This window comes from Halichoerus grypus, chromosome 1, assembly GCF_964656455.1.
Source record: "Halichoerus grypus chromosome 1, mHalGry1.hap1.1, whole genome shotgun sequence".
Classification (NCBI taxonomy): Eukaryota; Metazoa; Chordata; class Mammalia; order Carnivora; family Phocidae; genus Halichoerus; species Halichoerus grypus.
The window spans coordinates 179,082,096-179,095,066 of record NC_135712.1 but is presented as its reverse complement, the minus strand read 5'-3'; the positions used below and the strand labels follow the sequence as shown (position 1 = coordinate 179,095,066).

Genomic DNA, 12,971 nt, shown 5'->3' with positions numbered 1-12,971 from the left:
CTCACACTCTGCGTTAGACAACAGAGTATGAAAAGTAAGGGCAAGATGATCCCTGAGTCCCAGTGAGGATTTCGCTTTGGGTTGTAGTTTTTTGGTCTCTCCCAGTACATCTAGTAGAAACGACAAGAGGAAATACACGTATGTGCACACACGTGCACGTGGGCACACACGCACAGAAGCACCCTGGTCTTTTCAAAAAAAAAAAAAAGGACAAGTGATCTCCCCTGCCCGCCAAACCCCAAAATCTCACTTGCCACAGTTCACAGCTCTCTTTCCAGCTGCATTTCAAATGCAGGAGGAGGCTGGGACGCAGCCTTCTTATGGAAGCAGGCAGCCTGCGGATGGGCACAGGTGCGCGGGCTGTGAGCTTCCGCGGCGGGGTTGGGTTATTAGTCGAATACTGACCAAGTCCAATTCCAAGTAAGATGAAATTGCTGACAGTTAAGTCAAACTCATCCTCAAGCAGTTTCAGAAAGATTTTGTGAACAGCAGTCAGTAGCGAGGTTTTGCAGGCCAGGCCTTTTCTGCCCAGATCCTGGGGATGATAACACCACCTATGCAGGCCTGCAGACGGCAGGAGGGACTCTGTCACACGGGGAAACAGAACTCCAGAATGAGTAGAAAGCCTGAGCCCTCCGGTGCGCACGTGTGCTGGTCTCCCTCAACAGTGAACTCAGACAAAAATCCACGAACGACACGTTTTCTGAATCTAATCAGAGAAGTTGAAACTGAAAAGGAGATGTATGAAGTTTTATGATTTGAATAGTCACATCGTATCTCCGGAAACTATGTGGGTTGTCTGTCTACCAGAGCTCAGAAGAGAGTTAAGGGGTGGTGCTCCCAGTGAGTGCCTCTTCTGGATAAGAGATAAACTCAGGCCAGATTGGTGCACATTATGTTTTCTAGGTATGAGTCGTCTACACGAAGTGTAAACCGTTTGCCAAACATATTATGGCTTAAGAATCTTCATTCTTATACGAATTGAACATGCTGTGCTAGCATCATGCCTCTGTAACAAGGCAGCTTAAGAGTAGGCTAAGAATGAATCAAAAATATTTTTAAAGATAATTTCAGTTGGCAAAGGCTGTAATCGTTCAAACTTAATTGGTGAACTCATTAATGAGAAACTGCCACCACAAGAAAGAGAGCCATTGTCATCGACTTATCAGAGCAATGAGATAACGAAGTTAATGATATTGTTTTCAATGGGTTTACACTTGCTTCCTTTTAAAGTCTACATTTTCCAAACATTTGTTCTGACACTCCATGTGTTTGCTCCTCTTAAAAAAAAAAAAAAAAACCTATCAGCCGTGGGCTCCTCAAGGAAGTCGGCAGATCACAGCCCTAACATCAGGGCAAAGCAATTGGAAAACTTTTCTACCCTTTATTATCTACTTGTAAAATGTTATAAGCCTGTAAACTAGTTAATTTATGAGCCGTGTTAATAATTTCCTCACACTTGATCGCAGGTTTCGCAAACACCGTTTCCAGGGATGCGGGAGGGTGATTTGTAGGTCCGGCTTCTCTCCTAAGGGGACACTAACTAATTTGACACAGTAACATGACATTGATGATGGGGCACACTAATGACCATACTCCAAGACGCGGCTGTCAGCCTGTCGTTCCAGTGAGAAGCAGCTTGCTTTCACTGCTGCTCGGTACACGATGCTCAACTAATTATTCAGACAGCGACATTAATGAGAACCCTTGTGTTTATTTTCAACATACTAACCAGCGCTTAGCTTCCATTTGTCTGATATGGTCACTGATAAAGTGTGTTTCATGAATAGTAAATTTGAACTCTAATATAACAAAGAAGGCACTGGGGAAAAATAAGGAACAGCTGATTAGAAAACTATCCTTGTCTACTCAACTTGTTTTCTGCCTCAAATATCGTCAAGGACAAAGTGACAGGTAACAGGAAATGCCAGGAGTACCAAGAAAACTAAAAGAAATATTTTTAACCACATATGTCCACGTACAATCTTGACTTGTGACCAAGGCCCCTGGATCACAACATGGTCACGAGAAACTTCTATCTCAAAGAAATTTCACTAACTTTAGAATACTGAATAAATTTTTTGAAGTTCTCTCTCAATGGAATGACCAAAAAGTTCCTTCGCTCTAATGGGTTTTTTCAACATAAGAAAAGTTTGATCTTTGTGAAACTATCTCAGATGTGATCTTTACAAACGTCACTAATTGCAACCCAAGGTTTTTTCCCTAAATCTATTGTAAAACCCTACTACTGAGGGTTTTTTCCAAAAGTGTTCTTCAATATCCTCTTATACATATTTTGAGTCTACTAAACCTTGCACTCAAGTTCTTTCTACTTTAAATTAAATTTCTATTTTTGTATGATAAATTCTGTCCTTTTTATGGTGATTATAATCCTAAAATATTCATATAATCATAATTTAAAATGAGTAACTTTAAAAAAAGGTACACTTAGATCTACTAGAGGTACTGAAAAATTGAAAACACTCCTGATGTGGTTCATTGTAAAATGTACACTTTGAATTAAGTAACAGTGGTAGTATTTCAACAAATGTTCTCTCCAGCATCATGATAAGAAATTTTCTACTCAATACTATGTATGACTCCTGATTTTACAGAATAGCAAAGTAAGTATGAGTCCACTGTAGATCACTTTGGGAATGAAAAGGTCATCACATGTAACGTTTCTTAAGTACATATTTCTAAACTTACAATAGATCTGCGACTTTAGAATGCCAAAATACATAAATGGCATGTAACATGTAAGAAGCAGATCCAGATCCCAGACTAATTTTTTAAAGTATTTTCAACAAGTATACAGATTACTTCTCTCAAATGAGCATTACTGTTTCCAAATGATACTCTTTCCATGGGCACCTGTTACAGCTTCTCAGATGATTGGTTATCTGTGCAGTTTAGTTATGGTAAGCATTCATCCTCCATAACAACCTAAAAAGATATGGCTGGTGTGTGTCAGAGACCAGCCAGATGCCCATTAAACTCCCTTCTTTCTAGATGCAGAGATGGGATATTATTTCCCAGCTTCCCTCACCGTTAGGTGGGGCCTTGTGCCCGAGTTCCAGTGAAATAGATCAAAGTGGGTATGTTACTTTCATTCTGACCCTGAGGCTTCCTGAACATCACTAATGTCCTCTCTCTTCCCTTGACTGTGCACCTAGAGGTCCAATGGAGAACTCCCCGTTCTGGCAGATTGTGGAGTCACGGAATAGAATATGCCAAGGTCCCCAAAACACAATGAGTAAAAGAGCCACCACCCCTGGTCCTCACCAGCCAGCACCAGACTGAGCTTCCTAAGAAATAAAACTGTACCAAGTTAAGACTCTGAAATTCAGGAGTGTTTGCTGTAACCGCCAGTAACTCTTACCTGAATAAAGAGACCTTTCTACTTTCTCCCTGGCTCCAAAGTTATACTTGAATCTCCAGGCCACCATACCTAAACAGAGGCACTGTAGATTTGGAAAAATCCCAGCTGTGATTATTTGCTCCTCTAATTAAGCTAAGGATAGAAAATGCATCAGGTGTAGCTTTCCTTACTTAATCTTCACAGCCCTACAGGGAGGTCTGATTCCCATTTTATGGATGAGAATACTAAGCCTGTAAGAAATGAAATACAAGCAAATAGTGCAAATGTATATTCAGTTGACATTTTCCTAATTGAATGCCTCTTACCTTTTAATATCTAAATTTTACAGAAAATTCTTATTTCTAAAGCAAACATTTTTGGCTCTAGCTTATAAAAGAAAAAATTCTATGACATTCTCCAAAATTAAATAGAACATTTTTAATAAAATGTGTGAGGGGAAAGTGTCAAGTTACAGTACAATTGGTAAAATGTCAGAAACTTCTGTAGAGGTTTTGAAAAGCCAGCAACAAAGGGGATGTGTCTCAGATGCTCTTGGTGATTAGAAAAAAAAAAAAAAAAGCCGTATTTCAAAAAATATATATATTGCTATGCTGAGATCATATTAATTGTTTAGTAATCAATGTTTTACATATTTTTACATTCTTACTGTGATGGTAGTTAACTATACCTGTAAGGCATTTTGCTATACTTTAGTCATATTTTAGAATAAGGATAGACAAACTTTTTCAGTAAAGGGCCAGACAATGAATATTTTAGACTATGTTGCTGTAAGTTGTCTACTGTAACTACTCAACCATGCCCTTGTAGTAAGAAAGTAACCACAGGCAATAAGTAAACTAACGGGTATCGTGTTCTGATAAAACTTTATTTACAAAAGCAGGTAGTAGGCCTAAGGGCCATATTTTGCCAACTTCTGTTCTAGAAAATTGATTGGGTTGGGGAGTTGCATATTGACACATAACATTATGATTTCTCCTATGTAAAATAATGGGAAATAGTCTTTGGTTAGCACTTTCACCCAGGATATCTAATGGTCAGGAGCAGATTACTGATGTCCAGCAGAGAGAGCAGCCTTCCTTTGCCCAAGGTTCAAGAGATAGGTAGATGGCAACACTCAGTTTCCATATGAGTTCTAACCCTGCTGTCCCATTCTTTGCCCTAAGTCACATACCTTTGCCTGACTCATGGGCTCATTGCCCATACAAATAAATAATAAAAGAAAGCAAAATAAATAATGTGTAGGCTCTAAATGTCACTAGGAGAATGAGTGCTAGGAGCAAGAAATGACAACTTCTAAAAGTTTCCAAATTAGGCATAAAGACTCCCCAAATTAGAATCAAACAGGTTCTCTGGTTTTGGAGGATGTGCTTTGTTAACCCATTTCAGGAGCTATGTGTCCAATAATAGAAAATGCCAGAGAAAATGTATCAAATGCATTCCCTTATTATTCTTAAGAATGTAAAGTTGTAACAAGGTTTTAGTTCACTTTTTCTTTTGCATGACAAAATTCAAAATTCAGAGACACACACAGAGACGCTTTTTTTAAAAAAATCTCGGTTCCCTGTTAATGTTATTATAACAGTTAAGTGTACAAGATGGTTTCAGACATAAAATGGATTAATTTTATGAATCTGTTTTACCTAAATGTCAATCACAAAAGAACGAAAGCAGGTAAATGATAGTCCAGTCTGACAAAGGAATATTCTGGAGTCATTAAAAATGATAGTGGGAACAGGAAAATATGTGCAAATGCTTGTTATAATGTTACATGAAATAAGCAAGATAGAAAAATTATACCTACGCTAGACTCTCAACTGCATAAAAATATGTGTCAATAACGAACAGGAAAAAATAGCAAAACTAGCAGTTTTGCCCTGGAGGAAATGTGACTAGGTGATATTTTTCTTCAGAATTTTTGTATGTTCAATATTCTAAAACAAGCAGTATTTAAAATAATGGTTATAGAATCTGAGTTATCTGATCTTCAAAAAGAAAAAGAAATTTGTTGTACATTTATACTCATTTATTAACGGCTTTTGATTGCCTTGTTTTCAGACCAGAAGTATCTTGAGAGGAGAGATTTGTGCTCTCATGTCCCAAGCACAGTGTTTATAGCATCTTACACAATCAATTAACACTCTTTGAAGCAAATGAATAGACCACCTTACTTTTTTACAAGTCTTTCCAATGGGATTCCACAAATAAATTAAATTTTTATACTTCAAGCCTTTAAAAAATATAAATAATTTTGTTTAAAGAGGTTGAGTGCTTCTGGATTATAGCTGCCAATAAATTGCTTGCTACAAAATTATACTTTCTCCCCTCTCCTTTTTCCATGATGGCACATAACAATTTGTCTTTTAATAACTTAAAATAATTCTGAGTCATTTGCTCATTAAAAACAAAATACATCTTGATCACAAAGCTTGGCATTTCATAAATATTTACCCCCAAAGCGCTGCCTGCTTTGAAGCTGGGATGGTAAGCTCCTGATTGACAAGTAACTTCTGTGCACAAAGAGGGAGGAGACTTCTCCCTCGTGTCAGCTGGGAGAAGGGCACCATTCTGTCTTCACACTCACTCTCCTGTGGAGGCTCTTTCCCAACAGCCAAAAAACACATGGCAAATGGAATCATCATTCATTGTTTTCCTTCTCTCCATCTATCTCTCTCTCAGACAGAAAGACACACACACACACACACACAACATATGCATGCATGTCTACCAGGCAAGCACTCCCTCCTTGTATACTTTCAATGGCTCCCCAGTACTCTTAGAGTAAAGATCAAAACCCTTCCCTTGGCCCTTACAAGGCCCTCAAAATCCAGCTGTGGCAGAGTCTCTCCACTGGCTCAGCCAAGCTTCTCATTGAGCTGGAAGGATGGCAGGAAGGGAGACTGAGGACAGTAAAGATTTTAGCTCCTTTTCTGAGAACCACCATGGTCAGCAAGACAATGGAGTAAGAAATGTATCTTTCTTTAAAAACAAAACAAAACAGGGCATCACTTGATTATATTTTTCCTTTGCTTAACGTATCATGAAAAATTTCCGCTATCACCTTCTGGACAAAAATAAACCCAGATTAGTACACACACACACACACACACACAAAAACTAAAGTCATAAAAAGCAACTTTAGTTTTCTCCTTAAGACCTAACACTTTGCCCATGGGTCCTCTGTGAGCCCTTAAAAATGGCAAGTGGGAAATGTTTAGTTAGTCTTCACCTGTGGTGAACTCTTCTCCCCAAACCTGTCACCTCCAGGAGTAGAAGAGAAAAATAGGTTCGATTATAGAACACAGACAGGCCCTGCCATATGAAAGCCAACCTGTTTGTCATCAAACTAATTTGCCACTTGCGGTAGAAGATTTCATCGGATGGTGGAGGGAATGCATGCTACAGCCTGGCTCATCAACAAATCGCCCTGCCCAACCCCAGAGGAAGATGGGCTCTTAGTTGGGGTTAAATGAAAGACATTCTCCTCATGACATGCAAAAACTAAGGGCCTCTGAGGGCTATCGCTCTTCTTGATCTCTGGGAGAACAAGGGTATTTATTGATGAGCAGGCTACAAAACAGAAGGTGCTATGCTTCCTTTTGATCAAACCCCAGTGGCTAAAACCAAAGTAACATGTTGTTGAGGACTACCACCTGATAACTAATTCCATTTCATTTTCTTCTTCCTGGGAACACAGGCAGATCACACTGCCCAATTTCCCTGGCTCAGACTGATTTCTGGTCAAAGGGATGTGAGCAGAAGCAAGGCGTTACCACTGGCAGGCATGCCAAATAATCAACAGTGCTCCCCGTTCCTCTTCCCCCAAGACTGTGGAGACCCCTCCTTGTTCCTTGTAGCAAGCACAAGATGGAGGAGGTTCATTCAGGGGACCGGAACTGACAGGAAAGGAGAACAACATGATGTTCACGATGTTTAGCCGCCCAAATCTGTGTATTTCAGACACAGAAGCAGCATGACACATCCTGAGTTGACACTCTGTTGTAGCCTCCATGAGGATTAACACTCATAAATAAATACTTAGTGTTGGCTCTGTCTCCACGTCTCCCATCTTGACCCCATGGGACAATGCCTTATTATTCTGTGTAACCTTCTTCTAGAAAAGACCCACCACCACGTCTCTCAAAAGTCTGTTGTTGATAAATAGAGTCACAGATAATGACCAATGAAGAGGAAAAGCGTTCACTTGATAGTTACTTTTTCAGGACTTACTGTGGGCCAAACACTGTGTTTGAAGCTGACTATAGCTTGGAATGGAGATAAGGAAGGTCTCCATTTTCATGAGGCCCACAGTCTACTGTGAAACCAACATAAATGCATGGGAATAACTTACCATACAAATCTGACCTAAGCACAAGAGGTCAGAAAAGACTTCAGGGCAAAAATGATCTGTAAGCTGAAGACAATGAAGGTAAGCAGGACTTAGCCAGGTAGACGGGACTGGGTGGAGGGTGAGGAGATTCTCCAAAGGAATATTCTCCAATGGCGCTCTAGGTCAAAATACATATGAGCAAGCATAAACACTGGGCCCTGAAATAACCTTCTGTTTCTCAATGATTTTAAAAACATAATCTGGGACTAACAGGGCCTCCAAACCAAAAACAAGGCCAAATATATTGAGTAATTCAGAAATAAAAGAATATTATTACCCTCTGCTAGGTGTCTCAATGGTGTAACTTAATACAAAACACTTGTTTTTCTACCACTGACAGGGAGAAAGGAGAGGGGTTATTCACACTGAAATTGCTTTTCTAAATGGCCTGAGAAAATAGGAACAAGAGAAACGAGGCAGCCTCAGTTCAGAGACCACAGCCCTACTCCTTGTTAAAAATCCAACCACCTCCTCCATTATAAATATCATAATTGGCCCTCAGAAAACAAAGTGGGTTTTGTTTATTCTTTAGCTCCATAAACCCATGAGGAAAGAGCACTAGAATAGGGTCCAAGGACCCAGGTTCTTGTTCGCCCTGGATGACCACTTAGCTGTACCCGTGTACTGGGTCCTGTCTTCTGTAGAATGTCAACAGTGAGTTTGGAGAACTGGAAAGTCCTTTCTGGCACTAATATCCAAACTCGAGTCCTCATCAGAAACACCCAGAAGGCTTGTTCTAACAGGACTGCTGGGCCCTAACCCCAGAGTTTCTGATTCACTGAGGCCAGGACCAGCTGAGTCTGTCTCTGGTGTGGCCTCTACCAAGGTTCCTTGCTCAACCTCAGGGCACCAGGACTTTATCCTCTCTCCCAAGGAAGTCTAACTCTATAGGAAATACTTGGAGCTCTGCAATCTGTTCTCCAGCGACTGCCCATGTGGCTCATTCTGACACCTGCCTCAGAAGTGGCTCTCTTCCAGTACTCTGCCATCAGTCTGAGAATAAGACCCAGCCCTTCTGCACGCTCCTCAGCTTACACCTCCAGCCTCTCCCATACCCTGCCCTCCCACCCTACGTCTCCAGGCTCTCCCACCCAGCTCCATCCCCGCCGGCAGCAGCTGGCCACACTGCTCTTCCTTTCCCATACCATGCTCTATAGTCCCAGCTCTGGGGTTTGGTCCTCATCACTGCTTCTACGTGGACAGTTCTTCCCCCAGCTCGTTGTATGTGGAGATCATTCTCAACCCCTAGATCTTACGGCTGATGCCATTCCTGATCGGATTAAGTGGCCTTCCCCCAAGGTCTGAGCTGTATATGATTTCCTTCATGCATGTTCATCACAGGGAAGTATAACTGCTCCTTCCTTTCACTGTTTACATCCTCTGTCCCCCTCTACTTGAAGGGAAACTCCATGAAAACAGGAATTTGTTCTGTGTCCTTCCCTACGAGGCACCCAGCCCCCTCACCAATGAATGTCCCACAGTAGGTGCTCAGGGAGATTTGCTGGATGCATAAAGGACTAAATCAAATTACCTATACTATCCTTCACTTACAGGGGCGGGGGGGGGGGGGAAGAAACTAAGGAGAAGGTAAAACCCAGTAACTCTGAGCAATAAATAATACAATGAGCTGCAGAGCCCAGAGTGACTTGAAATGCACGAGGCAAACTGAAGTTACTGGAATAAGGCATCTACATCAGCATTTCAGGCATCAGGAGGTGAGGTGGATGGAGAGGTGTAGGAGATCCTCGTACAGCTCAAATCACCCCTTGAGACGCCCACCCTGTCTCTGATAAGCCATTTCATATCATTTCTGCAACTTGTATCCATAACCCTCAACGTCTTGAACTTCTTTTTAATGTCACCCCACTCCCGCTGCCAGGTGCAAGGGGGAGTGGAGGTGCTCAAGTTTTTTTGCAAGCTGAGCTCCTCTGCCCTGGATGACTCCGAAAAACCACTTGTAAGTAGTATATGTTAACCACAGTTCGTCATTTTGTCACAGGTGTTTGACTAAAAAGAGGACAAAGCCTTTTAAGAGAGTCCGCCTCTATTATGTCATTGTGTATATTCCGCACCACACCTAAAAGCTAACAAGATCCTTTCTTTCTATGCCATGGCAACCAGAAGAGGTAACGCTGCATAATTTTGCTAGGGGCATCCTATATGCTCCAAAATGTTCACGCCTTTACAAAAAAACATGTTAAAGTAGAATTTTAACACAACTTGTCATAAAAGCTGACACGAGTACACTCGAGAGGAAACCAAATGACAGGAGTTGTACCTGGCAGTTCAACAGAATACAGGATAAATACTCTTCCGAACGCAGCCAAAGCCCTGGTTAAAAGTTCAAACAAGGGAGACGCAGTGAATGAATATTCAAAGTACACCATCCCAAATGATTTTTCTATAATTATTTTTAAAAATTCATTAAAATGCACTAAATTTCGTAGCAGGCTGGTGGGGCGAAATCCGTGCCAATTCTGCTTCCGACGCTAATTTACTGGCGGTGTGGTCTTAGAAAAGTCACTCCCCCCTCTCCGAAATATATAAGATGTCTGAGGCATTCAATGATTTCAGAGGGTCTTTCCAGTCCGCATAGTCTCTGAGTCTATGAATGTTTCTGGGCTTGCATCTTTGGCGGGACAGACACAGAGAAATGGGAGAGCTTACCTCTACCTGACTCATTATAAGACAGACACATGGGAACCTCCATTCTTTCTGGAAAGTTAAGGTGGAGGGTGGCTCTACTCTGGCTTATTGTATCTGCTCAAATAATGTTTCCATGTACTGCAGGAGGGTGAGTTGATGTAGTAATTACCTGTTACTCTTGACAAGTAAGGTAATTAATGTAGCAAAATACCACTGCAATGTGTGTAAATTTAGACCACCATAATTAAAGCACCCGTCTGTTCAACAAACTGTTCAATTAAGAAAAAATATTGATGGTGTACATTTTTTGAAATTAGAAAACGTATGGAATGAATGAATCTCCCTTGGTTGACATCCATTTCTAGAATGCTTTCTCAGCAGGGAGCATCCATAAAGGGTTATAATGGAGTAACTTCCACTAAAACACAGAAGTATCTCTGTATGTACACTATTAAGACAAGACTCTCTCCTGTACGTATTTATTTAGGATTCTCGTTCCATAAAACCTGTCAGAAAATGAGCTCAAGGAGTATCGGAACCCTAAAACTATAGGAAGTAGCAAAAAAAGCTGCAAAATTATGATTGTTCAACTATCCAAGTAACAAAGGTTGTTCTCGAGTATCATAGTTTGAAAGTAGCATCATCTAGCTGCCAATTTTAAAGAGCTGGAGGCACTGAACACGCCAAGGACAAATAAAATAACTGCAAAGCCCCTGGTACTCCTTGAACAGAGAGACCGTGCTATCCAAGTTGGCTGTGTTGTGCTTTTCTCTGGTTTCTGCCCGTGTCTACCAGTAATCTTCAGACCAAAGGTTAACATGTTGAACAAGCAGGCTACTTGGTCCTTCACTTGAAGCAAAATTTACCTCCTTGCTAGTCTGCTTTTGAAAAACTCGAGCCACGTCGAGTGAAACGCCCCCCAAAATTAAACCAGACTCGCCATAAGACTGACAGAAAAAGAATCCAACAGCGACCAGATCAGGGGAAATCAGTTACCTCTAAATGTGTTCACAGGGGGAGAGAAAAGCAAAGCTCACTGACGTCTATGCAGGGTAGCAGAAATGGGGAACAAGGGAGGGGTGCTCCCAGCTCGCTCCAGGGAGGAAACCCCAAGGGCTCTTTCTCTTAATTCTTCTACTTAGATAAATTTGGAGGAAGACACAACAAGATGGCCTGAGTAAAGAAACAGCCGGAATTCAAGCAGACTAAACAGTGTTATACGGGGAAGAAAGAAATGGTATATGATTTCAGTGTCATTTAATGATGGATACACTTGTTTGGGGGTTTGCTTTCACATTTTTGTATAGTGTATCTTACCAATGGTATATGATTTCAATGTCATTTAATGATGGATACACTTGTTTGGGGGTTTGCTTTCACATTTTTGTATAGTGTATCTTACCTTGGGAGACTTAAAAATCTAGAGAGAAGTAACTCAAAGACATCTTCGAGTGAATTCTCAGCTTAAAATAGTAAATTTAAGTCCTAATATCTGAGAACTTGGATGTATCCCCAAGTAAAGAATAAAAAGTACAAGGAGACATTCTAGACTGCAACATGGTGAGGAAATTAAACCATTTCTCCAACTAAAATACTCTGATTTCACACTTGGAAATAATATTGTCATTAAAAGGACCAGGATGAAGAAATTACTTGCACTGGCTATTGATAAAAACAAGGCTAGAAGGTCCTCACAGGGAAGAGGATTTTGTAAAAGCAGCCTTAGAACTTATAGTACATGGTGGTACTAAAGCATGAACTTTTAAAAATGAGCATTTTGGGAGCACCTGGGTGGCTCAGTTGGTGAAGTTTCTGCCTTTGGCTCAAGTCATGACCCTGGGGTCCTGGGATCAAGCCTCATGGAACCCCATGTCGGGCTCCCTGCTCAGTGGGGAGTCTGCTTCTCCCTCTCCCCCTGCCCCTTCCCCTCACCACCCGTTTCTGTCAAATAAATAAATAAAATCTTTTAAAAAAATGAGCATGCATTTTTTCCTTCCTTTTTTACTCTCCTAGTTTGAAAGGATGCAAGGATGCTGAATCTGATTATGGTAGGGACAGGGGGAAAAGAGGGGGAAGGGACATGAACTGGGGATCTGATGCCAGATTCACTGACTGCAAACTAAAATTTCCAATTCTCAAATGCTGTGTGAACCACTGAAGAACAAAAGAAAGTCCAGTGTCCTGGCTCACTGGGTGAAATTTACGGAAGGTGAAATCTCCAGAGGCACTTATTTCAAAGATTAAATTGGATGACATCTCATGGGCTGTGTAATATTACAAAACATTACAAAACTATTTCACATTGATTCTGTCACGGGAGCCTTACAAACATGAATTCCATTGTATGGACAAGTAAATTATGGCCAGGAGCAGCTGACAGGTATGGCTGAGTTCCCCAAAGCTACTGTGCTGCAACAATGGGTTCTCCCTGGAATGGGATAAATAAGGCTCTTGGTCGCACTACGTCAATTTCTGGAGAGCATTTGAATATTTTCACGTTAGTCCCTACAGTTGTGACACGTGTCTTAAAATTTGTGCCTTAAAATTACCAGGCAT

The 12,971-nt window shown here is 41.0% G+C and overlaps 1 protein-coding gene across 6 annotated transcripts in view; it reads right to left on the bottom strand.

Annotated features, from left to right (window-relative positions):
- The window catches only part of FOXP1 (forkhead box P1), a 490,351-nt gene that overhangs the window by 372,838 nt on the left and 104,542 nt on the right, over window positions 1-12,971 (bottom strand). The gene's annotated exons all lie outside the window — the stretch shown is intronic.